Source organism: Paroedura picta, chromosome 9 (genome assembly GCF_049243985.1).
Source record: "Paroedura picta isolate Pp20150507F chromosome 9, Ppicta_v3.0, whole genome shotgun sequence".
NCBI classification, from domain to species: Eukaryota; Metazoa; Chordata; class Lepidosauria; order Squamata; family Gekkonidae; genus Paroedura; species Paroedura picta.
In genome coordinates this window covers 48,843,670-48,869,720 of record NC_135377.1, presented here as the reverse complement: position 1 = coordinate 48,869,720, position 26,051 = coordinate 48,843,670, and the positions used below count along the sequence as shown (strand labels likewise).

Below are 26,051 nucleotides of genomic sequence, written 5' to 3'. Positions count from 1 at the left end.
TATTGATTTCTTTGTTTATGAATCATCAGATGAAATAATAGTACAATATTATGTAGTACAATATTATGAGATTTTGGCAAGAGGCTACTTTATGGGTTTTAATCAGTTTGGATAAGGACCCAAGTGGCTTGAAAGAATTGTCATCTAGGAAAGTTTTGTATGGCTGCATTAATATTATTAACTAGAAGATTGGTAAAATGCTCAGCTTTCCCACAAGAGGGAATTCTCTTTAAACCAATATTACTTAAGTAGCCTTTCAGGTTGAGTGCCACATTCAAGTCAAACATAACTAATCTGCAAACAATATATTATTCATTAAATGCAGAAAATGTGTGCAAAATAGAGGTCTGCTTGAGTCTAACACAATCAGAGAGAAGCAAAGGCACATGAAGAATATATGCAGACAAAAAATATACAAACTGAAGCCATTCAGAATTAATAACGAAGAAAAGTACAGTGATCAAAGCTTCACGGTTCTGCCAAATTTGATAGCCAATGCAGAAATAAGTGAAAACTGCATTACTATGACGGATATGAATATCAAAGCAGTCTGCAAGGAGCTAATGTTTTTTCTAACCAAAGGGATGAGAGCTGTGTAAAATATTAATAAGTTCAGGTACATGCAAATAAGAAGCCGAACTACATATCTTTATTACCCAATTCCTATAGTCTTCCTGCACAAAAAAACCCTTGTGTGGTTAAAATGTTCGACTATGATCTGGGAGGTCTATGTTCAAATCCCCATTCTACCATAAAGCTAACTAGAGGAAATTGGGCCAATTACTCTCTCTCAGGCTAAGCTACCTTGCAGGGTTGTTATTAAGAAGTGAGAACCAGGTACGCTGCTTCCTTGTTAGAAGAGCAGAATAAAATGTATTGCCTTGCAGGGGAATACCTTTTCACAATAAAAGACACAGAGTCTAGTTCTTTTTGCCATTAAAGTAGGCCATAACTTTAATAATAACTACCGAACGTTGGTCAGCATGGGGGCAAAGGAACCAGCACTCTTGTCCTCTGGCCACAAGGCAGCCAATTGACTATTCCAGCAGGCATGCACGGGACCCCTGGGCATCCCATCAGGCTCCCTGTGCCTCCAATGACCTGCTGGTTATCAGGAAGGTGCAAGCAGAGACGACCCATCAGCCAAAGATGAATAAACAGAAAGACATTTCCAAGCTGGCGATGGCAAAAAGTTTTATTCAGAATGAGTTCCTAGGTATAAAACCTCATTTTCGTATTTTACTTCCTCAGTAAACATATTTCTGAATTGGTTTTTTCCCAGGGATACAAACAAAGTCTTCAACCCATTACCTAATTCTTATATTTTATATACCTTATATTTTATATTTTAAGTCATATAATTTGGGTCTATACTAATAAACCCAAATTATATGACTTAAAATATAAAATATAAGGTATATAAAATATAAGAATTAGGTAGTGGGTTGAAGACTTTGTATCCCTGAAAACAAAAACAATTCAGAAATAAGTTTACTGAGGAAGTAAAATACAAAAACGAGGTTTTATACCTAGGAACTTGTTTTGAATAAAGCTTTTTGCCATCGCCATCTTGGAAATTTGTTTCTGTTTATTGGTTATCAGGAAGGTGGCAATTTGGGAACAAATTGAGGCATAAACCTCTGCTGGGTTCCCTTACCACCCGGAAACGCGGTTCGGCCATCAAGGCCCATCCTCCATGAGTGATGGCCACCCGGCTCCACCTACACATAGCCTCTTACGAAGGCCCTTTCTCTAGAGCAGGCCAGCACGCAGGCTAGGTCTGCTTGCATATGGTTCCTCCCCATACCCAAATCTGGCAAGTTGTGACAATACAATTCCACATCAGTATTTTTTTAAACCACAAATTCAGATTTCATTAAGTTACTCATACATTTCTTAGTTCCTAAAACACAGTGAAACCAGGAAGGAAGGGAGGGAGGGCAATCATGGTGGCAGGAAAGAGGGAAAGAGGCACATGTCTCTCTTTCCATTCCCTATATGGCTGGGAGAAGCCAATCCAGTCCCCCTCTTCCCAGCTCCTCCCAGCCGTGTGGCATAGACCATGGCATTTTGGGACATGTAGTACCCCAGCCCAGCCCTTCTTCTGATGAAGGCTTCCCTGCAACGGCAATTGTGCCTGGGCTAAATCCCAATCGCCTTTATCAGAGTTCTGGAGGTGTACGGGCAATGTGAATTTCTTTCTGTACTACATAACTTGCTTGTACAATAACTTGCATATTTGGGTCCCCATCCTACCACACAAATGTCACTTTCTGGGGTGACTATTTGAATAAGTTATAGAAGCAACGATTGGACGCACATACTTCTAATGTGCAATGTCCTCATCTATTCCCAACACCAGCTAGGGAATATAAAACTATTAAGATAGACTTGCCATCTGAGCATTGTAGGCGAAAATATCTATGTTTATCATTCATTATGTTCGTGAGTAAAATTACCTATTAATGACAAAAAGTTCCCATGTGATTTTAAAGACAATTACAGAAGTGTCATCTGTTAACTGAGTTCGTTTTCTTATATTCCCTAGCTAATGAATGCATGGGGATATAGAACAATTACTCATTCCTTGTAACTCTTTAAACCCAAAATTTAAAAAATGACTTAATGTTTACTTATTTTTTTAATTGCCCAATACAAAAAGCATCTTATGTTTACAAACATGTTTTATAGCAATAGGCTAAGGTGTATGAATTGCTTGTGACACACTCCTTTCTTTCAAACTACAGTATTAACAGTGAAAATTAGGGGGGGAAAGTTTCTTTCTAGACAAAGTAGACACAATGCAAAGATAATAAATTCATTCAGAAGATAGCCTAGACTGAGGGAATTCAGTTTCTCCTTCATCAAAAACTAAGCAAGATATTCCATTCTATATATGTAGGAGACATTTCAATGAGCAGCCTAGCAGTAAAGTTCAGCTTTTAAAACAGGTATTCTCCACCTTTATACTCCTCAAGCTAAAAACCACAAGTGGACCTGAGGCTCAATCATTCTCCATAGTACAGCTCATTTTTAATGAGAGTCTTGTCTTCCCATCTCCCCAGAAGACAGAATTCACAAAGCAATCTCATATAATTTGAAACTAAGATGTGCTGCTTCCCCAAACCCCTGTCTTTTTGAGTCAAAAAACTTCCTGTTAAAGCCATATGGGAATGGTGGACCATTTCAGTCAAAACTGATTTCACTTATTTATCACAAGCCCCTGCTTAGAAGTTCCACTGTGGATTTGCTTGTGCATACAGTCTGTTTCAGGCTTTGAACTTTAGAAAGGATTTAAACAGTCAATCTCAATATCATTATAAATCCAAGAGCGTTACCTTCCTATTGATCGTGAGAAAATAAAAAAATGTCTGAAGGTTTTATTTCATGGGTAATCTTTTCCATTTACTAGATGAGTTTTGAAGCTGTAAATACATATACTTGTATGAGAGAATAATAAACAGGGATTGGAAATCCAGTGTATTTAAAACATGTTCCCAGTGGTAAGTAAAGAATAAAAACAGAATTCGTTTTGTAAAGTGCCTAACAGTTTTCAATTAATGTGTTCCTGGGTAAAGAGAAACATTTTCACAGTAATTACTAATAATTTCTCAGTAACTTTCAAAGAATATACAACAAAAAAACAAGAACTTTTGCTACACATTTAAAATTAGAGGCTCAAGGTTTGCATTCCACAATCATGCCCATGGGATTCTGGCAGGATCTCCATATGCATAACAAAATACAGGATTGATCTCACCAAGTACTTGGCTTCACTGCCTCAAAAGATTCATCATCATCATTATCATCATAAATAAGGGTGCAATCCACTATGCATCAGTAGTAAATGTTGGTGATTAGGTGCATTACTAAATACAGAAGAATTATGCAGAGTGTCACAGCATTTGACAGCAGAAACGATTACGGAGACAAGGCACAGTAAAAATAGAAAAAAAACAGAAAACTTACATATCCAGGTAATTTCTATTGCCATCTAAGCAATCCTATCTAAATTCCAACTCCTACAACTGACCTCTATAAGCTGACCATGTTAACAGAAAGAGGGACATGTGTATATACAGCTGCTTGGAAGGCAGTGCAAAGAGAGAGAGAGAGAGACAGAGACTGTTTCAGCATTAGGAGCTATACATACTTTTAGCCTTGCTTTGAATTTCCTTTGGATACTGTGAGTCAACTCTAGCGTTTCCGCATTTGGGCTTTCCTCACACTATTTCCCATCATGCTTTGTTCCCGTCCCCTGTTCAGAAAACATATTTTTTTGCAAAATGGTGTCTACTTGAATCTTTATTTTCATTGTGTCCATTCTGTACCCTTGACCACCTCTCCAATTCTCCTCCAAGTGTTCTGAATGTTTTTTTTTTTGTTTAAACCTCTGGGTTATCTGTTCCACTTAATATTTCTGGTAAGGGCTTGGAGGAGGAGCTGGCCTCATGGCTTGCTTAACACCCACTCAGGGTGGCTGTCCTGCCCCGAGTACCTCCTCCATCCGGTTTGCCTGTCTGTCTACCCCTGACCACCTCCTCCTCCTTCCACTTCCCTCTGAGGCTCAGAGGCCAGCAGATCCTTGCTGTGTGAGAGCTGCTCCTGCCAATGAGTTTCCTAGCAGCTGCCTGCAGTCTTTCCAGGTCCTGGGGGGAGGGGAGGTCATCCGCAGAGTTCTTCCACCCCCCCCCCCAGTCCAGCACCCATTGTAATCCTGAACGCAACAGGCTTTGCCCCTAGTAACATAACACTGCTATGCAAGACTGCTTTTTTAAAACGTATAAAAAGTGTTGTACTGCAATCACATCTTTTTTAAAGGTAGATTTTTCAGAACAGAGGGAAGGAAGGGGAACAAGAGAGGGAGAGGGGTGGTGATGAGGAAAGCAGCATGTCCAAACAATTCAGAATGGTGGGCGTGGGAGGAAAAAACCCATTGCTAGACATTCCCACATCAGGCAGCTCCTAATTAGACCCTGTTAGATCCCACTTGGAAAGAGGAAATCCGGTTTTCTGGGAATTCCTTTGCTGTGGGGCTAGTGAGGGGCACTTCAGGACTGCATCTAAAGAGACAAATTTTAGTGCAGAAACAGATGAAAAAGTCAACCCTTTAAAAATTCAAATCCAAACAATATTGCTAGTGCAGACACAGTCAGAAAGAGAACTGAACTAAAGAAAAATCCTAGATTACTTGCAGACAAGGGGCACAACCCTCTTGTCAAACAAAACAAGAACACCTTAACCCAAATCTGCAATTAAGACAATATCTTGCCCCTACAGTGTCCAAAAAACATGTGCCATTTTTTTTCAACAGTAGGAATCAGTGCCTATGCCACCCTATGGAAGGAACAGAGTTTTCGTGAATTCTCCTCTGTGCAGCCCTCTCAAATCCAAGAACGTTCTCATCATTATGGAACCTGTGCAGAAGAACAGCCATGAGATTAGAGTGAGGAAAGACAATGGAGAGAAATCACTCCTCTTTCAACTTCTGCAAGCACAGAAAAAAGGTGCCAATTTCATCCTTATCTCCAAGCTGCTGAGACACAATTTTTCCCATTCACAGATCTTCAGACCTCCTCAACTGAACTTTCCAGGGATTGGAATGGGATGCAGAAATATGGAGGAATGTAATTAAACTTCATGAATGCATGATGCATGAATTGTTGGATATTTACCAGTATCCCTGTCCTGCAGAATTTTATTTCTTACTTGTATTTTTACTGCTCACTATTAGGTTTGCTTTGTAAAGCTATACAAGAAGACCGAAACCTTGGATAATACAATATGTTGTACATACCTTTTGTGTAATGAGTTTTGAAGCAGAAATACATGTACTGAACAAAATGAAATTATCAGCACATTGTGTGTGTGTGTGTGTGTGTAACATCCTTTTATGCTGCTTTAAGGGTTGTTTTTTCTCCTCTCTCAATCATCTCTTCTGCCTGAAAACTAAGCAGAAAACTAACTTCTTACTCTGAAATGCTGCCATTGGTTCAATCCAATTGTTCAATGTATCCCCTTCTTAGTAACTGATGTATGAAGAAAACCTTGTCCTTAGCTGGAAAAACATTGAAAGATTCTCCTTTATAAAGGTTTTCTTTGGCTGTGTATGGTGCTAAACAAAATGCCATATATTTGATGTCAACTTAAATCCTCCAGCTAACAACTTCATCTCATGTGTTCACTCCATCAAATTCCTATAAGTTTGGTAGATATTTGGCCAAGTTATCAGGATACCTTTTTCAGCATGTGAAACAAAATACTAGTTGCTGCTGTTATTCATTCTTAGCTATTATTTTGGTAAATATTTCACTTTATGCTTCACATCAATTGACTCCTTCCTGAAACGGATGAAAGAGGTCATACCTGAAAATATGAATGACAGAGTGGCAAGAAATACACCTTTCCTTGGAGCGTGAAAAGATGAAAGACTGTGTGGCAGGAGATGCACCTTGAGCTGACTCCTAGCATCATTGGAGCCTATGCTAAGAAGTGGAATTTTGCATATTTCAATAAGAGGACAAAGAACATCTTACTGTTTGACTCAAACAAGACTAATTTAATTATAGCAATAGTATTAAAATAACTCTGATGAGTGCTAGGTTCATTGCCTGAAGTCATCTAGCTGAGAACTGGACTCAGCCACCAAAGAATTACATTCTTATGGTAGCTAGTGTACATTTCCCAGTCAATGTAAGGCTAATACTTACTGCCTGACTTTTCAATAAGGATCAAAATAGATGGATGAATTTTCTTCCTAAAACCAAATTGTATCCACCTATACGGATGGATGCAACATACATATTATTCTCTAATAGCAACAACTACCTTACTTAAGGAAATATCGTTTAAGCTGAGATTTATAAAATGGCATAGTTGGATTGTTTTAAATTGCTATTCTGATAAAAGTTGTTTAATATGACTTAATGCACTGTATAGGGTTGTTAGACAGACTTGATAGATGATACCTTCTCCCAGGTCTTTTTCATTTGTTAAATTATGACAGATGACTTATGTACATTACCGAACTCACATGTAGCTTCTGTTCATTTTTTCCCATTTTAATTAAAAAAAATCCCTTCTACAGTTGTTCTTAATCTATCTCTACCAGAACAATGTGACAGTTGGCAATGATGATAAAGAAGGGAAATTCCAAAATGTTACAGAGTAAGTCCCTCAATGACGTGTGAAGCATGGGAGTTTATGGATACAGAACAACTATCTCAGCAAAACTGCTAGGGTAATTTTGGTTTCAGATTGTGTAAATCAGCTTATAATTGAATGACAGAATTCATCACCAGTAATGTTTAACAACTGGCAAAGTCCTCCTTCTCTTAATTTAGAATCAGCTTAGTAATGTCATTCTTGACAATTATTCAGCAATATATTTTTCTGTTCTTAAAGAGTAATAAGGCAGAATATTTTCAAAAATTTACCATGAATAAAAAGAGGAGGGAGTCTTTAGATTTTTTTTCTTTTAATCTTGGAAGTCAGAATTTTAGAGCCTCTATACAGAAATTTCATGACTTTTATAAGGGAAGACCCGGTAGAACACTGCATCTTCCCCCCTCAGCAGGTCCACTGTCAGCTTTTCCTCGGCATGGCTTGCAGGGAAGAGGTACCTGTTGGGCAGCAACATTTTTAGGGCTGTGGTGGGAAAACCTATTAAAGAAGCAGCAGCCAATTGCTTTCCCACCCATTCTAAATCTACCCCTTTAAAACAAAACATAAAATCCTCAGAGGGTGCGTTGCATGGCCAATGGCTGGGCATACACCCCCCAACCCCCATCCTCTCAGTGTACCAAGATACGAAACAAACAGGGCCCCCCCAAAAAAGGGGGGGACAGCAAAAGCTGTTGGTGGGAAGGGGGAACAATAAGAAGCCTGCTAGGCAATCAGTGGTGACATAACCCTTAAAAGGAGCGTTTGGGAAGGAGCAAAACACCCCGGCAAGAGGGCAGGAATGCAGACATTGCAAGGAGTAAAGGCGGGCCAGCAGGAGAGGGGCCCTGATATGCCAACAATTGTGTATGGAACAAGGGGAGACAGGAAAAGAGCAGAGGAGCAAGGCACAAAGAGGGGATGAGACACAGCAGGTGGCCATAGAGCAGCAGCATCCCATCCCAGATGACAACTTGATTAGGGCACTAATACTGCCTATGAGGGGAACTCAGCAGGGGGGTGTCTGTCACTGGGTATGAGTATACAGGCAGTCAATGGGTTGTGGAGCCCCTTGACCCAAGTTAATGCCTCGCAGGGCCTCAATACAATGGCTACACAATGGCTACACAAACCTAGTGGGATCACATGGAATGGTTCACAAGGTATGGCCAGCTCCAGTTGAGGCAGAATGTTCAACAGTAACCAACCAGAGGTACCCTCAGGTGTCCAGCCACCTCCAAGGAGGTGTTGGGGGACTGCAAATAACTAGCATTTGCCAGGTAATGGGGAGATGGGCTGAAGGCCTGGCCCAAGGAACTCCTCTTCAGGGAGGCATGTAAGCAATGGAAGATTAGGGTGGCTGGATACTGCAGCTGATAGCAGGGCAAGAGTCCACTGCCTTGGAAGTGGGGAGGACCAGGCTTTTGGGGTTCAGTATTCCCATATGGGGAATGGTTGGCAGCAACTAGAGACATCTTTTCTCCATTCAGTATTTCAAAAATGAACTGCAGAATTAAAAGAAAGGCTTGCCAACTGAGCAAAAAAATCTTTGAGAGCAGTCTTGGTCCAGTGGATCTACAACCTCCAGGGGCAAACCATTTTAATAAGTCCCACCAAACCTCTATAGAACTCCATAATTTTAAGAAGTTAATGATTAGCTGATGTGGTTGAAGAAGCCTTTAATAACAAAAAGCCTTTAATGCGAAAAGACACTCCTGATCACAGATCACCCTCCCTTGAGTGCCAATCACACATCCAGGATGAAAGTTTACAAGTCAAAGGAGAAAAGGAACATTGATGGGAAGAGCACAATGTCTAAAGCTGCTATTGCCTCCGCCCTCTTGCTCTGCGTACCTGCAATGGTATGAAGAAGCAAGACATGAAAAGTGATGACTTAACTGCATTTCTTAAGTATGTCCTAGACACTGTTTCTAATGTTGGATACATCATCATTAGATGATCCAATAACAGTTATTGTTATTGGGTCATCTACTATTCTTCATTGAGGGGAATGCAGCCTCTTAATGTGATAAATGTTATAGTCACATCTGCAGTTTTAGAGAAGTGTCTGTTATTCCACACATCATACTTGTACAAATCATATTATTCATCCCTCCTTTTAGAAAACTGCATCCCATCATTAAAAGAATACCCAGCTCTAATTCACAAACAATCATTATCCTGTTTACATTACTCTGGCAATTCCAAAAAACAGAGCCAAAAGGCAAATATTTTGACTTGTTCTCAGAAAGGAAGGTTTGAAACTTCACAAATATGCACTAAGGCAGTGGTCCCCAACCTTTTTATCACCGGGGAACAATCAACGCTTGACAATATTACTGAGGCCCAGGGAGGGTGGTAGTCTTTTGCCGATGGACGTCGCTGCCACCTGAGCCCCTGCTCGGCTTGCTTTCCTGCCGGTGCCCCTGACTTCCCACCATCCACTGGGGGGTGCTGCAGTGCCACGTCAAGAGGGAGCCCCAGCCATGGCGGCCGCTGGAGAGCATCAAAGGTGAGCCGGCAGCAGAGTGGCAGGGCAGCCCCTGAGGCAGCAGCCAGGGAAGAGGGCAAGGAGGAGCCGCAGCCCAGTACCGACTGATATACGGACCGGTCCTGGTCCCCGGATCGGGGGTTGATTACCACTGCACTAGGGTATAAAATGCTTTGAAAATAATGATCACATCTCATTTATATTAGTTTAACTTCATGATGCCTACATAGTTAAAACAAAAAGGACAGACACAGTCTATACTGATTTGTTGTTATCATGGTCTTGTGTCCTGGACTAGGTCCCTCAATGTTGCCAAAACACACCATGACATCCAACCTGCCAGGATTCTTTCGAAGAAATGGATAATATTTGTATAATGTGTTAACAGCAGACATTAAGAAAATCTAGTGTAATACATTTAAAAAAATCTGTTATCAGCATAAAGAAACTTTAACAAACGTTTAAGGTTGGTTATCTCAGCATCTTTCCCTTAAACAGCAACATTCAAAAGAATTCTCCATGTCACTTAATTCCTTTCCAAAAGGAGCATATGATATGAATTCAGAAATTGTGAGCATACTATGTACCATTATAAAAACCTGTAAAGTAAAATAGTTGTGCCTCTAAATTATGTCTGTCAAGAGTCTAAAGCATCAACATGCATAAGTGATTCTAAGAAGACAAAGTAATTATACAGCATGGCACTAGTATTACCACAGCTGAAGCTGAAAAGTACTATTCCAATTCAAACCTGTATTTTCAAGCTGCTTAAGACTTTCTCAAATATATTCTTCCAGGGATGTAACAAAGCATACAGCTGTGATATGCTTGGGTTGCTTTAGGTTGTTCACTCTTACCCAGTATCCCACTGATTTGCCAAAAATAAAGCAATTGGTAATGCAACAGATAAACTGCAGACCATAATAAAGAAAGTAATAGAAGGTAACATCACTTCATAACACAGGGCAACATTGAAGATCTCTATTTCACCATACTCCCTATAACCAGATCCTAGATAATGTGTCAGTTAGGAAGCAACATCTGTTAGTAATGTGTGATGAAATGTTCACTGCTTGCCATTTCTTAGCATCCCTCTCTCTCCAATGGCTGTCATTGCTTTTAATAGCAATTCAAGTTTAGTTGCAACTATAAGACTAAATTGAGGGGTATGTTGCCTGTAGAATATTTAAAAGCAATAGACGCCTGTTTCTTTAAAATACTCAGAGCAACTGCTCCTTTTTATTGGCACTGGAATTAGAAAACAAAGAATGATTTTTATGGAGTGCAAATGTCAGTATATGGATGACAAGTCAAGAACTGGATGGTCAGTCACAGACATTATAATTTTTTCAGTGGATTTGGTTTCATACAGCATGAAAATGAATCTCCTAGTAGTACCCATAAACAGGTATAGCACATATATTGTCTACTGTGAATATATCTTCCTCTGTGAAATACACTGAAATAGGGATAGATTCCCGGACATATTGTGCCCAAGTACAAAGTATAAAGTGAGAAGGACCCTTGCTCTAAAGAGGATCTGCAAGTGATAACATTTTGGAAGTCACTAAAATATATAAACACTAGGGGCAAAGCCCATTGCATTCAAGAATACAATGGGTGCTAGATTGGGGGGTGAGGTGGAAGAACGCTGTAGATGGCCTCTCCCACCCCCCAGGAACTAGAAAGGCTGGAGTCTCCCCAGGAAGGGAACTCACAGGTAGGGGCAGCTCTCACGCAGCAGAGATCTGCAGCCTCTGAGCCTTGGAGGGAAGGAGGGGGGGCAGGGGGGATGGAAGGCGATTGGCTGGCTACTGGACTGACAGGCAAACCGGTTGCAGGAGGAAGCACTTAGGGGTGGGGCTGCCACCCTGAGTGGGTGTTAAATGCTGAGTGGCACTTAAGCCATGAGACATGCTCCTCCTCCAAGACTTTACCAGAAATATATTATATGGAACACATTGGACTTCAAAGCCTGCTTTTTGAGGGTGATGGGAAGTAGCTGACAAGAAATCTGGGGGAGCTTGGTCTGTTTAGGCTGGAGAGGAGAAGATTGAGAGGGGATTTGACAACCATCTTCAAATATTTAAAAGTATGCCATATAGAGCAGTGGTCCCCAACCTTTTTATCACCGGGGACCGGTCAACACTTGACAATTTTACTGAGGGGTAGGAGGTAGTGTTTTGCAGAGGGCTGCCGCCGCCTGAGCTCCTGCTCCACTTGCTTTGCTGCTGGCACCCCTGACTTCCCACCTCCCACTGGAGGGTGCTGCCAGCAGAAGCTGCGCAGTGCCACGCCGAGGGGAAGCCCCAGCCATGGCAGCCGTTGGAGAGTTGCAAAGGTGAGCCGACGGCAGAGTGGCAGGGCAGCCCCTGAGGTAGCAGCCAGGGAGGAGGACAAGGAGGAGCTACGGCCCAGTACCGGCTGAAAAACGGACCGGCACCGGTCCCCGGACCTGGGGTTGGGGACCACTGATATAGAGCAGTGGTCCCCAACCTTTTTATCACCAGGGACCACTCAATGCTTGACAATTTTACTGAGGCCCGGTGGGGGGGGGGTAGTTTACTCCTCTACTCTCAACCACTGCCCTAACGCTCTCTGATCACTATGGTAATGTTTAAACATCCCTTCAAAATAAGATACAGAGACGCCAAAACAATGAACATAAGGAACATTTTATTTTCATGGAAATTTTAACTCATGACAATGACAAATCAATGGGAACGTGGAGCTTGTTTCTCTGCAACGAGATAGTCCCATCTGGGAGTGATGGGAGACAATGACACCCGAAGTGTGTTGTAAAGGGCCGGGGGGGGGATGAAGTAAAGGGCCGGGGGAGGGGGAGAAGGCGTCCTTTTAGTCCACCTCCAATTAGTCGACGAACCACATGTGGTCTGCGGCCCACAGGTTGGGGATTGCTAATATAGAGGATGTAGCAGAGTTGTTCTCTCTGGCCCTAGAGGGACAGACCAGAACCAATGGGATGAAATTAATTCAAAACAAATTCCATCTAAACATCAGGAAAAATTTTCCAACAGTTAGAGTGGTTTCTCAATGGAACAGGCTTCCTCAGGAGGTGGTGGGTTCTCCATCTTTGGAAATTTTTAAGCAGAGGCTGGATAGCCATCTGACAGAGAAGATGATTCTGTGAAGGCTTAAGGGAATGGCAGGTTACAGTAGATGAGCGATAGGGTTGTGAGTGTCCTGCATAGTGCAGGGGGTTGGACTAGATGACCTTCCAACTCTATTATTCTATGACTAGCAGTATAGCCCGCTGTCCAAAAAATACAGCGGGCCCTAGGGGAGGGTTTGCTTCCCCCCCCCCATGTAGGGAAACGCTCTCCAGGCCCCGGGGCTAGTGCAGTTTTAAAACGCTCTCCGAGCCCCGGGGAAGGCGAGCTGCGCCTCCCCCGGGGCTCAGAGAGCGTTTTAAGGCGGCAGTGCAGTTTTAAAACGGTCTCCAAGCCCCGGGGAAGGCGATCCGTGCCTTCCCCGGGGCTTGGGGAGCGTTTTAATGGCTGGGGTCCAGGGAGCCTACCTTCGCTCTCGGCGGCCAGCAAAGTAATGGCCGCCGTGGAGCCAAGGAAAGCTCTGGTGGGGGTGGGGCGGGTTGGGAGGCGCTTCGTGCCTCCCAATTGGTTGTTGGCCGGGCAAGCAGCCAATCAGGGCAGCTTGGGGGTAGACTGACCAGTGGAGGGGCCGATCGGGAGGCGCGAAGCGCCTCCCGATTGGCCCCTCCACTGGTCAGTCCAGGGGAAGGGGCCTATCGGCACCCTTCCTCATCCCGGACACCCTTCCTCACCCTTCCCGGACACCCTTCCTCATCCCGGATACCCTTCCTCACCCTTCCCGGCACCCTTCCTCACCCTTCCTCATCCCGGGCCTATCGGCACCCTTCCTCATCCTTCGGGGCCCTTAGTCTTTTATTTAGTCCGCGGCGCCCGCGGGGCCGCGGGGCTGTTTTAAGATTCTATTAAATACCTGAAATGTTTCCCTTTTTTTGCTCCCAAACGCACCAGTGTATTCTGTAAACTGAAACTCCCAAAACACCTGGCATTAACTATAAGATGCTCTGCAGGCTACATCTCCAAAATGCACCAAACATCTACTTTCTTTTCCATTTGCCCAGTGTATTCAGAGAATTGTACAGCATAGCAGCTTACCAAGAAATAGCCAGCAGGTTACCACAGAAGCCTAGGTGAGAGCCATTAGTAACAGGGTGGAGGCAGAGGGTGCAGGAAATAAAAGGGAAAGTGGCCAGATGGGTTTTGGGGGGGGGAGTGGGACGAGCGTGTGTGCAAGGAACCTAGACCAAGCAAGAGAGGGATGTGACAGCTGATGGAAGTCCAACAGGCAACGTGAAACATGAACTGTAGCAGTGAAAGCTGGGAGCCTGAGGAAGACAGCTGGATAACCTTCTTAGAGAAAGTGAAGAAAAATATGACTTCCAGAAAGAAGACAGTCACTGACCTTCCTGCCAGAGAATGGACTGGCCTTGAGAGAGAGGGGGTGGCATAGGACTACAAGGACTGTGGCATTTGTAAATGGAGAGGGAACTTAGTTGAGAGACTTGGGAGAACAAGCAACCCAAACACTTTGCACTACAGTAGTAGTAGTAGCTCAATTGATTCACAGGAGACATTTTGTTGTGATAATGCAGTGTGATTAAATAAAACAGAACCTAATTTGCAGTACTTCAGAGTCTGTAGCCTTTGTCACTCTCTGTTAAAGGGTGCGGTCAGTGTGAATTACTACATATGACATTCTGGAGACAGTAATTGTCAGAATACCTGATATCAACCATTAAATGTTCTAGGTACCACAATTTCTAGAATGTACGGGGGAGGGGATGAGATGAAAAAGAGGGACTAACAATTGTTCCTGAAACATATCCCCATCTATTAGTTCCTAATGTCAACTTTTAAAACCTTCTCTTCATGAGCACTTTTAGTTATATAAAGTTTACTCTCTCAAATGTTATACAATATGACATGAGGACATAATTCAGAAATGCCAAAGGGAAAAAAAATAGAAAGCTCATCCTTCTTAATTATATTTGAATGTCAAAGCCTTGAAAAATGTAAGAGGCACACATACATTCTGCATCATTTGAAATGTGGTAACAATACTCTGGCCAAATTCTAGGTTTTTCCTATCTTAAAGAAATTATCAGAAAAAAAATTCCTGGATCAAATATATACTGTTTGCAATAGGTCACTGGATATGGAAGATTTTAAAAACTGAATTCAGTATCAATATGGGAAGCTGTGAAAGATAACTCAAGATTTTATGTGATCTGCTTGTTGTGACAAAACTCCTATGTCTGCTTCATTATTGGATTACACTCCATTTTTTAACTGAAGACAAGATTCTAACATATGCTTGGCAGAACAATAGCAAATAAATTATTCTACTCAGTCAGATAACTGGCTTTTCTATTGAGTATTTCTGGAGAAACAAGCCAGATTCCACTAAAAAGGCTTTTAGAATAGAATGCTTCTGTTCAAAATGGCCTGTCATCATTGTCTCATGCCAGCAGCTATTCTAGATAGCATTAACACTCCTTTCAAACACCACTTTTGAGGTAGATGTTAACAGAAGACATTGCCCCAACAAACGTTAAACTTTCTACCTGTTACAAGTAGGTCAAGCTCACTGGTTTTACTTGCAACAATGAGATTAGTTAATTGCTAATGGCATACAGGACACAATCATTTTTGCTTTGGCAGCTGTAAAACGCTACAAAAGTTCTATGTTCATGGTGCAGCATGCAAATTATATTTTTAATAAATGACATGGCAGCTGCATGATAATTCGTGCAAATTCTCACCTAAAAATATTCTACCAAGAATGAAAAACATTTTATTAACAGTTCTAGCATTCTTTAAAAACCACTCTTTCAGTGAAATGCTTGTAAACAACCTGCCTCTTACTTTGTTTTTTCTTCACAACAATGTTTAGCTACAGATCCCTTTAAACTCCAACCCGAAGATCCAGCATCTAGAGTGCTGTGTTAAGAGAAATAGTCTGTCTCTCCAGTGTTCCGTTGAAGAAAACTCCACCCCAAAACAAAACATAAGAGCAGATTAAATAAAAATAAATGTTCCTGGTTATGGCTTTGTGTAACCCACAAAAATATCATTTGTCTGCAACTGAGAGAGAATAAGCATAAATATTATTTGGAGACAATTGTAGATGCCAAAAGTACTCAACAAGCCAATATTTCTATGTGTGCACATATTCTTATTTTATATAACCTATATATTATATTATATAATAATTCATCTCAGAACAGTTGCTTTATGTTTGTTACAAACTGGCCTGGGCAAGAATTTAAACTTTTCTATTAGAACCTTAGAGACTTTCTAAATCTCATGAAGCCAGATCACACTGCTGAGAAGGACATAACTGCAAATAGCTTCTACCAACCCTCTTTTACAGCTAGACTGCTAAGTGTCTGTGGATATGCCAAAAACAGGAAACAGAAGAGTTTATGAAAGTCATAGCAGTTCTTCCCTGTCATGGACAAACTCGGCCCTGCAAATGAATGACACTGACAATGAAAATTATCAAAGCATGTTTATTTCATGATCATGGGAAGATACTTCAGGAATCACACCCAAAGATCTTCAAAGTCTGTGTCGCAGCACAGCACAACATTAAGACAGCCCTACCCTGCCTAGTACTGCCCCATTAGTCAATTGACCCATTGGGTCACACTCTTCCACCTATCCCGTTACAACTCTAAATTTCCACTTCCCCGATAGCCCCTCATTTCCCTGAAATGATGTATACATTTGCTCTAAGTTTCACCCCTCCCTTTGCCATACTTAATTAGTCAGCATGACCCTTTTTTAAGCTGTTTTAGCGAATTTTAAAGTTTAATTTCTCTAAGTCAGTGATTTTTTTCTAAGCTAAAGGCTATCTTCCTCGTATCTTCTGGTTTGAGCTAGTAAACTAATAGGTAACTGTTTTGTCCCCTGTCTCAGAAAGTTTTCATTGTCTGTTGTTTACTCTAAGCTGTAAAACTTAAAGTCTCTGTTATTTACTTCAAACTGCATTACCTAAATTTTTCCCTAACATCCCAAGTATACAAGATAGGAGTTTGAATAACCTTATGATAAAAACCTTCTTGCCAGCAGCCTCTGATCTGATAAATTTTGTTTTGACAAAATTCACCTATTCCCATGCACTATATATTATTTCTCACTTTCCTATTGATCGTTGACTTATTATGACCATTAATTCAAACCTTAAAATCCCAATTTCCAAAAAGCAGAGTATGAGTAGGAAAATCTAGAGTTCCACTGCTAAAATGAGGAAATTCCTTAATGGTACGGGTCAGAAAGATAACTCTGGGTTGACCAAGAGTTTTCGTGGTTGCAAACATGTTTCTCTGCAATTTCATGAAAGAAAATCACTGCCTGAACTGGGGGTTGTGCTTCACTTTGTATTAAGCCAAGTTATTTCTCTTTACAATATATGATAAGATACCCTTGTAGATGCCTACAAAAATTTTAAATACTAGAAATATATGTTCTTTAATTTACTGGGGCAAAACGTTGGCTGCAACCCTATAAGGTCAAAACAGATATCTTCTTGCCATGAGAAAACATTACAGAACATCACAAGTATTTCTGATATTTGTAGCCTTGTGCCATAGCTATTTCGGGTGTTTACTTTCCAGCAGAGTCACTTTTTGTCTCAAATTCCAAGCATAATGTTATGTTTTGATGATGATGATGATAATGATTTTAACATTGTAATCATAATGCCCATGATAAAGGCAGCTCTCCTACTGCTGAGCTCCTGACCTCCAAGTCTCCCCTCCCCAGGAATTGCATGGTTGTCAACCTGATGAGACTAAGGAGCTTCCGCAGCACTCCCAGTTCAGGGTCCTGAGCAGCCTGCACTTCAGCTTGGTTTGAAATGTGCAGACAGGGCAGGCTGATTGGCTTTTCTAACCTGTTCAGTTGAGGCTCTTCCTGCCTCATCTCTCCACAGTTCAGTTCATTGTCAGAGGAATCCCTGCTGATCTCAGGCTGGCTTATGATACGCAGTTGGGTGAGCACTGCTCAAATGTGCTATCTTCATCTGGTTCCTGTAAGAACCTTGGTGGCTGCATTTTGGACCAGTTGAAGTTTCCAGATCAAGGACAAGGGTAGTCCTGCATGAAGCAGGTTCCAGTAGTCTAATTTGGAGGTGACCATTGCATGGATTACAATGGTAAGGTCAGATGCCATCAGATAAGGTGCCAGCTGCCATGCTGGTGAAGATGGTAAAAAGCCCAGCAGGGAGCATTTGTAACTTGGACTTCCATCACTAAGGATGAGTTCAAGATCATAGCCAGATTCCTGCATACACCAGACTTTCCACACTGCTGGCAGTATTGGTGTGGACATATATCTGAAGATCAAACTATCTTCCATGAGTTGCATGGGGAGAAGACACTCAGAAGCAACAACCATGCTACTCTGGTAATATACAATCAGTCACTGAGGATACTTTTACATCACAAGACAGTGAGTACAAAGCTTTTGGACCTCAGAATTTTTGAGCTAACTCGATACTAAGTACAAAAATGCCCATTGGCACTTACCGTGAAGGGTACTTCTCCCTGGGTTCTAGGACTCCATCCTTGATGGGTGGTTCTCACCGCTGGTGCTAGGGAGGCAGGCCTTAAATTTACTTCCTCTTCCTGTCTCCCTGGTAGAACCGCCCTCATCTTCAGTTGTGATCCTTCCAAAGCTCAGAGAAACAATACTCCAAACTACCGTAACCATAACTCTCTGTAATAATTTTTCTTTTCTTTCTTTCTTTTTTTTAATAATAAGAACATGAAATAGTGGAAGAGGAAGCAGAAAAAACAGTTCCGAACAACTAAATTCCAATATTCCCCCTTTTCCTGTCCCATAATGACTATAACTGGACTAAATTTCAGACGACGCCCAGGGAGGGCTGGATGGAGTCCTAGAACCCAGGGAGAAGTACCCTTCACGGTAAGTGCCAATGGGCATTCTCCCCTGGTTCTAGGACTCCATCCTTGATGGGATATGCAAGAGCTTACTTTGTCCCGGGCGGGATTGTGTCGTCTGAATCTAAGCCTTGTAAAAGAACACTTCTGCCAAAGGCAGCCTCCGCTGCACTGTAATCACTAAGCTTATATGGCTAAATTTCTGTCCTCAGTTTTTTAAACTTAAACTGTCCGATGCATCTTGACTATCTTTGTATAGCCTCCTAATCTGCTTTATGCCAATAAACGTATTGTATTGTATTGAATACTAAGCTTATAGTGCCTAATAAAGGTGGAAATTGAAGACCAGGTAGCCGCCTTGCAGATCTGTTCTACAGAGGCAGAATTTATCATGGCAGCATTTGTTGCAGCCCCCCTAACTGAATGCGCTGTAATGCCAGAGGGCACAGGCCTACCCAATGAACTGTATGTTTCAGCAATACAATCCCTGAGACACGTTCCAATAGCCACAGTAGACATCCTTTCCCCTTTATTAGGCGGAGAAATGCTTATGAACATTGACTCTGATCTCCTAAATGGCTCCGTACGTATAAGGAATGCCTTGAGGGCCCTTCATACATCTAATCTATGCCACAAAACTTCTTTAGGATGTTTAGGGTCAGGAAAGAATGTAGGCAAATTGATTTCCCGCATCCTGTGGAATCTAGATTCCACCTTGGGCCTAAATATAGGATCTGTCCACAAAACCACCTTATCTTTGTAGAACACCCAAAGATCTTTCCTAATGGATAAAGCTCCTAATTCTGAAATTCGTCTAGCAAACGTTACTGCAACTAAGAAAATAACCTTGAGTCGCAAATGTCTCAATGAAATATCCTGTAAAGGTTCAAAAGGTTATCTCAGCAACGCTGATAGTACCACACTCAGGCTTCAAGTTGGGAAACGATGCACGGCTGGGGGAGAAACTACCGTGGCTCCCCTCAGAAACCTAGTAACGTGAGGATGCTTGGCTAAGGGAAACCCTTGAACCTTCGGAATAACTGTCGCCAAGGCTGCCACCTGTCTACGTAATGTGGATGGTTTCAAACCCTTATCCAATCCTTGTAAAAATTCCAAGATGACCCATAACCCAGTCTTTAAAGGGTCCTGTTTTTTTTTTTTTTTTGTCTGCACCACCTGACAAATACCTTCCAAGAATAGTTATATATCCTAACAGTAGAAGGTTTTCTGGCCGCCAGTATGGTGCTAGTCACCTTTTCACTAAGTCTGCATTTTAGCAGAGCTGACCGTTCAGTCTCCGCGCGGTCAGCTGTAGCCAGCCTGGCTCGTAATGCCAAACTGGCCCCTGTGTCAAGAGATCTGGTATTACCGGTAATGACAGGTGTTTCCCCACCGCTAGACGCAGGATTGTTGCGAACCATGGTCTGCGTGGCCAATAAGGAGCCACCAGGATTACCTGTGCCCCTTGCTGTCTGACCCTTCTGAGTACCTTGGGAATGATTGGGACTGGAGGAAATGCCATTGAGCCGTCAGGGCATCTATCTGTTCTGCTCTGAGTTGAGCAAACCTGGTGAAAAACCGAGGTAAGAGCGCATTCTCCTGACTGGCAAATAGATCTACCACTGGATTGCCAAAGTGATCCACAATCATTTTGAATACACCCCAATTCAAGGACCATTCTGCTTTGGAAATCTCCTGTCTACTGAGCCAGTCGGCCTGTACATTCAGGATCCCTTTGATATGTTCTGCTCTCAGGGACAGAAGAGTCTTCTCTGCCCATTGTAAAATCAGTGACGCTTCCTTGTGAATTGAGGGAGATTTCGTCCCCCCTTGCTTGTTTAAATAAGCCTTGGCTGCAACATTGTCCGTTCTTACCAAGACATGCTTTTGCTGTAATTTGATTTGGAAGTGTACCAAGGCCAGTCGAATTGCTCTGATTTCCAATAGGTTTATTGGAAACTCCCTCTCTTGTGCTGACCATTTCCCTAGAACATGCCTAGTCTCCAGAGTGGCTCCCCACCCCGACAGACCGGCATCTGTGAATAGGACTAATTCTTGTTCACGAAAAAGCGTCCCTGACCAAGATTCACCAGCTTCAGCCACCACAAGAGGCTGCTCCTTACGGCAGGAGTCAACCTGATTCTGATGTTTGACTTGGCTGTTATTTTCTCCTGAAATGGCCTTAGAAGGGACTGTAAAGGACGCAGGTGGAAATGCCCCCATTGTAATGCTTCCGTGTTTCTACCAGAACTCCCATGAGTTTTGCCAGTGTCATAAGTGAAGTTGATTTTTCTCGTATCACAGCCCCCACCAGATCTCTGGTCTTTTTGATCTTTTTGTTTGGCAAAACCAATTTTCCTTTTTTTTTTTTTTTTTTTTCTGTGTTCAACAAAACTCCCAGATGCTCCAAAGCACTGGGTAGGAACCATGGAACTCTCTTCCAGATTGACTAGAAATCCTAATTCCTTCAGAGTGGTAATCACTCTCTCTGTGTGTGATGTTGATTCCTGAGCTGATGACGCTCGGATCAAGAGGTCGTCCGAAAATGATGTATTAACACGCCTGACTGGCGTAATGCCACAAATGGAATTGGACGCCAATCCCCGTTTGATTTTGGCACTGTAAACAGAATTTTCTCTGTTCCTCTGCAGGAACTATTTCTATTGCTCTTATGTTTAGTAGATGTTGGACTGCTTTTAGCAGAGCATCTCTCTTGAGCCGATTTGCGCTTAATGGGGACACCAGACACCTGTTGGGGTGAACTGCAAAAAATTCTATTTTGTAACCAACCTGAACTATCTCTGCAGCCCATTAGACGGACTGCGCTTCAACCATCTGTAAGGGAACAATGATAAACAACCCCCTACCGGAATCTCCCCGTCTTCTAGGGAGTCATGCTTTATTCTGGGAGGAGTCCCTGTCCGGCTTCTCCTGTCTGTTGAAGCCTTGTCTGCTATATCGGGAGTAACGTCCCCTACGAAGGGAATATCGACTATTCCCCCAGGATCCTCTCCTGTTCTCCCGAAATCTTGGTAGGGTGTTCTGTGATCTGAAAGAAAAGCCTTGAAACTTTCTATCATTACCACGTCTAACAAACTTTGGCATCATTTGCTTTTTATCTCGGGTTTCGATCAAAATTCTATTCAATGCATCCCCGAACAATTTATCTCCCTGAAAGGGGTAGGCAATGACAATGGATTTGGAATGATTGTCTGCAGGCCAGGCCCTCAGCCAAAGACCACGCCTAGCAGCTGCCAAGGACACAAGTCCCCTGGCTGCAAAAATAACTGCATCCAAAGTAGTATCTGCTAAATAACAAACTGCCTTTAACAGTCGTGATACACCTTCAGTAGACTTCTTGTCTGCTTCAGGAATTAATCTTACCAGCTTTCCAGTCCAGACTATCGAAGCCCTAGCCGTTATGGAAGCTGTGGACGAGGCTCTAATGGCCATAGCTACAGCCTCATGTGCCTTTTTGAGAGAAAAATCTCCTTTTTATCCATCTGGTCTCTAAGGTGACCCTCACCATTCTGAGAAACCAGACCCTGTGACTGCAAGGCCGTGACTGGTGCATCGACCAGAAATGTCTGTAAAACTCTTCCACATAGTCTGAGAGTTTGTACATTTTTTTTTTTATATATATATATATAAATGCCGGAAATTGCTTGTTAGCCATAGGTTTTTGCCATTCTGCCTTAATCTTTTTTTTTTTTTTTCCAAAAAACTCAGGCATAGGAAACACCTTTTGTACGACCTCCACAGGAGGAAAAAATTCTTCCTTACCTTTCACTCTAGGCTTCATATCTTTTTCTGGCGGTGCCTCAGCTGCCTCTGGCTGAATAAGGGCTAAAGCCACAATACATTTCTGTAATAAGGGCTAAAGCCACAATACATTTCTGTAATAAATCTTGAAAATCCTCCTCTTTACAAAATCTCTGAGTTGACTCAGGGACCTGAATATCTTCCTCCATCGCCTGTGTCCCCTGTTCTTCATCCATCAAAAACTCACCTTCTGGATCGTTCACAGACGATCCTGAGGACATAGGTAAATTATAGCATATCTTTCTAGCCGCCTTGGTGGGAACGGACTGAGGAACCTGCTCATAGTGAACAGAATGCGATGGGGAATAATATTGAACAGGAGGATGCAGCATCCTAGGCGGTAAAGAAGGCACATTTAAAGCAGACCTCTGCTGATAAAACGAATTCATTTCGTTTCTTAACATACACTTCATAAAATTGAACATTTCAGAGGACATGCCAGCAGGCAGCCCTTCACTCACATTTGTAGGTCTGTCTCCAGAAGAAGTGCCAGGCCATGGGTGTCCCAGAGAGCCAACAGAGGTTTGGGATTCACCTTGTATTATAGAGCTCGTGCAGTCATTTTGGCATTCAGCCACTAGGGGGACTCCTTCCCCCACGTGCAACTCAGAGCTCGGCACATGGCTGCCCTCCAGGCCAAAGCTCCCTGCAGAGCTAATAATGACGCAGTCAGAATTGCCTCCGGAGCTTGTTTGTTTGCTAGCCCGTTCACACTTCTCTCCACGCAGCCTTTTGGCTGTTTTGCAAGTAGCCTTCCTAGGCTTATCGGGCTGCTGCTGGGCTGCCACGGTCAGTAAGGTTCCTGATGGAACGCAATCTGCCGGGCCCGTAGCTCCACCGGCAGCTCCATGCGTGCCTGGGAGATCAGATTCCAACAAATAATCATCTTGAAAAACACTTGTTGCCATTCTGAACAGTAAGTAAATTTCCTATTAATCTAACTTTAAACTCTAACCTGGTAACATTAACTATGAACTGGGAGGGAAAGATACAGAGGAAAAGAAGTAGAAGGATTTTAGTATAGAAATTCCAACTAACAGTCTTAATCTAGCTTCTATAAAAAAAAGGTGAAGAGCTAATGCTCACACAACCGCACTCCCTGCAGGCAGGAGAAAAACTGAAGATGAGGGCGGTTCTACCAGGGAGACAGGAAGAGGAAGTAAATTTAAGGCCTGCCTCCCTAGCACCAGCGGTGAGAACCACCCATCAAGGATGGAGTCCTAGAACCAGGGGAGAATGGGGAGGGATAACACATTTTTTAAAAAAATAGTTGGGATTCTCCTAAATTTTAAAAAAAATCTATTAAGGATATTTCCCCCCATGAGTCAATATAATTCACTACAATTTTTTGATATGGCTATAACTGTTGTATACTGAAATTCACCCCTCTGCATGCGCGCACAAACACACAATTTCATGATCACCTGGTATCTGGTAACCTGGAGCGAACCCACCAAGCAAGCACCATCTTGAAACATGTATTCTAGGTGGCTGCTGAATATACAAATAGGAGTTTAACAATAAAATAACCTCATGTTGTATCGATTCACTTCTAATTACACCTGAAAGAAATCAACAAGATTTTCTAGTAGGATTGTATCTAGGGTTTAGGTTTAATGTACCCCCCAATAAAGTATACAAAATGGGGTCTATAAAAGTAGCTCAGACAGTATGCAGAGATTCATAAATTGGTATTTTATCTCTCCTGAGAGAGAAGTAACAGCAGTAATTTAATTCTATTTTGAACAACATGCACCTGCCTCAACCAGTTAAAACTTCCCATGCATTAATTTACAGGTTAAAAGCTTATAACAGCTAAGACGAAAGCTTCCATTTAAATAATGGACAGTATACCTTAAGACTAAAATATAAATGTATTTTAACCAAGCATATCATTTTTGTAGATCAAGTAATCACTAGTAAATTACATAGAGGGAAGCTGATTATAGTTTGCAGTGCTTTAGAACATGGTGATTTAATATCTAGTATTTTAAAAAGTGTTCTGCTTCCTGTCTGTCATTCTAAATGGAAATTCTTTTCCCAAAGCGAGAAGTTATTTGGTTATTACCGTAAAGTGGACATGCATTGAGCTTATTATAAATATATATGCATCTGTTCTTAAAAGAGTCAAAACAATGCCCTGTTTAAATTCACATTCGTAAGTATTCTACAAGTCAGGAGGACTTCATTGGTACTTTTTAAACTAGCACATTTTGGGGTGGCAAGATTTCATAGAGTGCAGTCCACTAATTCAGACAATAGTTCAATTTTCAGTTTTCCCTAATTAAAATGGGGGGAGGTAGTTTAGTGATGCCTTAAAAGCATAAAATTCTCAAGTTAAAGTATTGGTACGTCCAAATAAAAACAAGGCCCACTGCTATTTTGAATATACTGTGCTGGGTTGGCTACACCAATGTTCTGCTTCAGTATAAGGCAGCTTCATATGTCCACGGGTGAAATTCCATGCAAACTTATTTGGGAATAATCTGCATCAAACCCAGTGTGACTTGTTTCTAAGTAATAATGCATATCATCAATGAACATCACTGGAATCTCAAGACTGCTGCATTTGAAAATACAGTTTAGTAGAAAACTATAGTAAATCTGATTTTCAGTTCTAAAAACCAGTGTATGTTCTTAAAACAAAAGTAGAGGTAACATAGTTCTTTTATAGCAGCGCCCTAAGATAAGGGACATTTATAGCAGCGCCCTAAGATAAGGGTCATTTATAGCAGCGCCCTAAGATAATGTCCCTAAGATAAGGGACATTAAGGGACTAAGAGAAAGTCAGAGTTACTTTGGCCGATTACACACAAGCGGAAAAGGCTGGGAGAGCGCTCCTATGGATACAGGGCTAATCCCTGCATTCACATGACATCGCCACCAAGCCAAGGACTTCCCATGCCTGCCACAGATCAAGCCCTCAGTAGGCCCATGCTAATGGAATGCAGAAGAATCCACGTTCCTTTTTTGTCATGGGACTACTGAGGGCCTGATTGTAGACAGGAAGAACCAGGCCAGGCTTGACTCCCCCCCCCCATCCTACAGAGGCCGGAAGGGGGTAAAAAATGCCCTGGGCAGCTTTGCAGAAAGGTGGGATTACATGAAAACTCAATTCCACCATCCAGCAAAATAACTTCCCCCCACCGTCCCCGCACAGCAGAACCTGTTCACTGCAGCTTCATTCCCAAGACCGTTTGCACACTGGAGGTTTCATGCCGGGCTGAAGGCTGGAGTTTTAGTCGTGGCAGGTTGCCCCACCTCTTCCTGCATCCACATGGGGGAGCATTTGGCCTGGTGTGCCTCATCCACCCCCAATTTGTGTTCCTGCACGGGAACTGGGGCAGTGAAGTTCCCAGTACATAAACAGTCCAGGGGAGACACATTTCAGTGGCACACTGGGTGCTCCACTGAAATGTGTCCCCATGGGGGAAAGCTGCAGAGAAAGTAAAATTGGCTTAGGGTTAGGGCTTTAAGCCTAGAGTTTCAACACTTTGAAAGGGACAGGGCAGCATATTCTGCCTTAAAAGACAGTAACCAGGAGGAAGTTTTCTTGCTCCCAATAAATGGTGCTGTGGAGCTACTGCTCAAATGAAAAATGAT

At 42.3% G+C, this 26,051-nt stretch overlaps 1 protein-coding gene and 1 long non-coding RNA gene across 2 annotated transcripts in view; one reads left to right on the top strand and one right to left on the bottom strand.

The window, feature by feature from the left end:
- The window catches only part of LOC143844912 (uncharacterized), a 47,328-nt gene extending 41,326 nt beyond the window's left edge, over nt 1-6,002 (top strand). The window contains exons 3-4 of the long non-coding RNA XR_013234192.1: nt 5,315-5,627; nt 5,679-6,002. This is a non-coding gene — a long non-coding RNA (uncharacterized LOC143844912). The remainder of the gene's footprint in view (nt 1-5,314; nt 5,628-5,678) is intronic.
- The window catches only part of PTPRM (protein tyrosine phosphatase receptor type M), a 525,104-nt gene that overhangs the window by 390,166 nt on the left and 108,887 nt on the right, over nt 1-26,051 (bottom strand). The window lies entirely within an intron of this gene.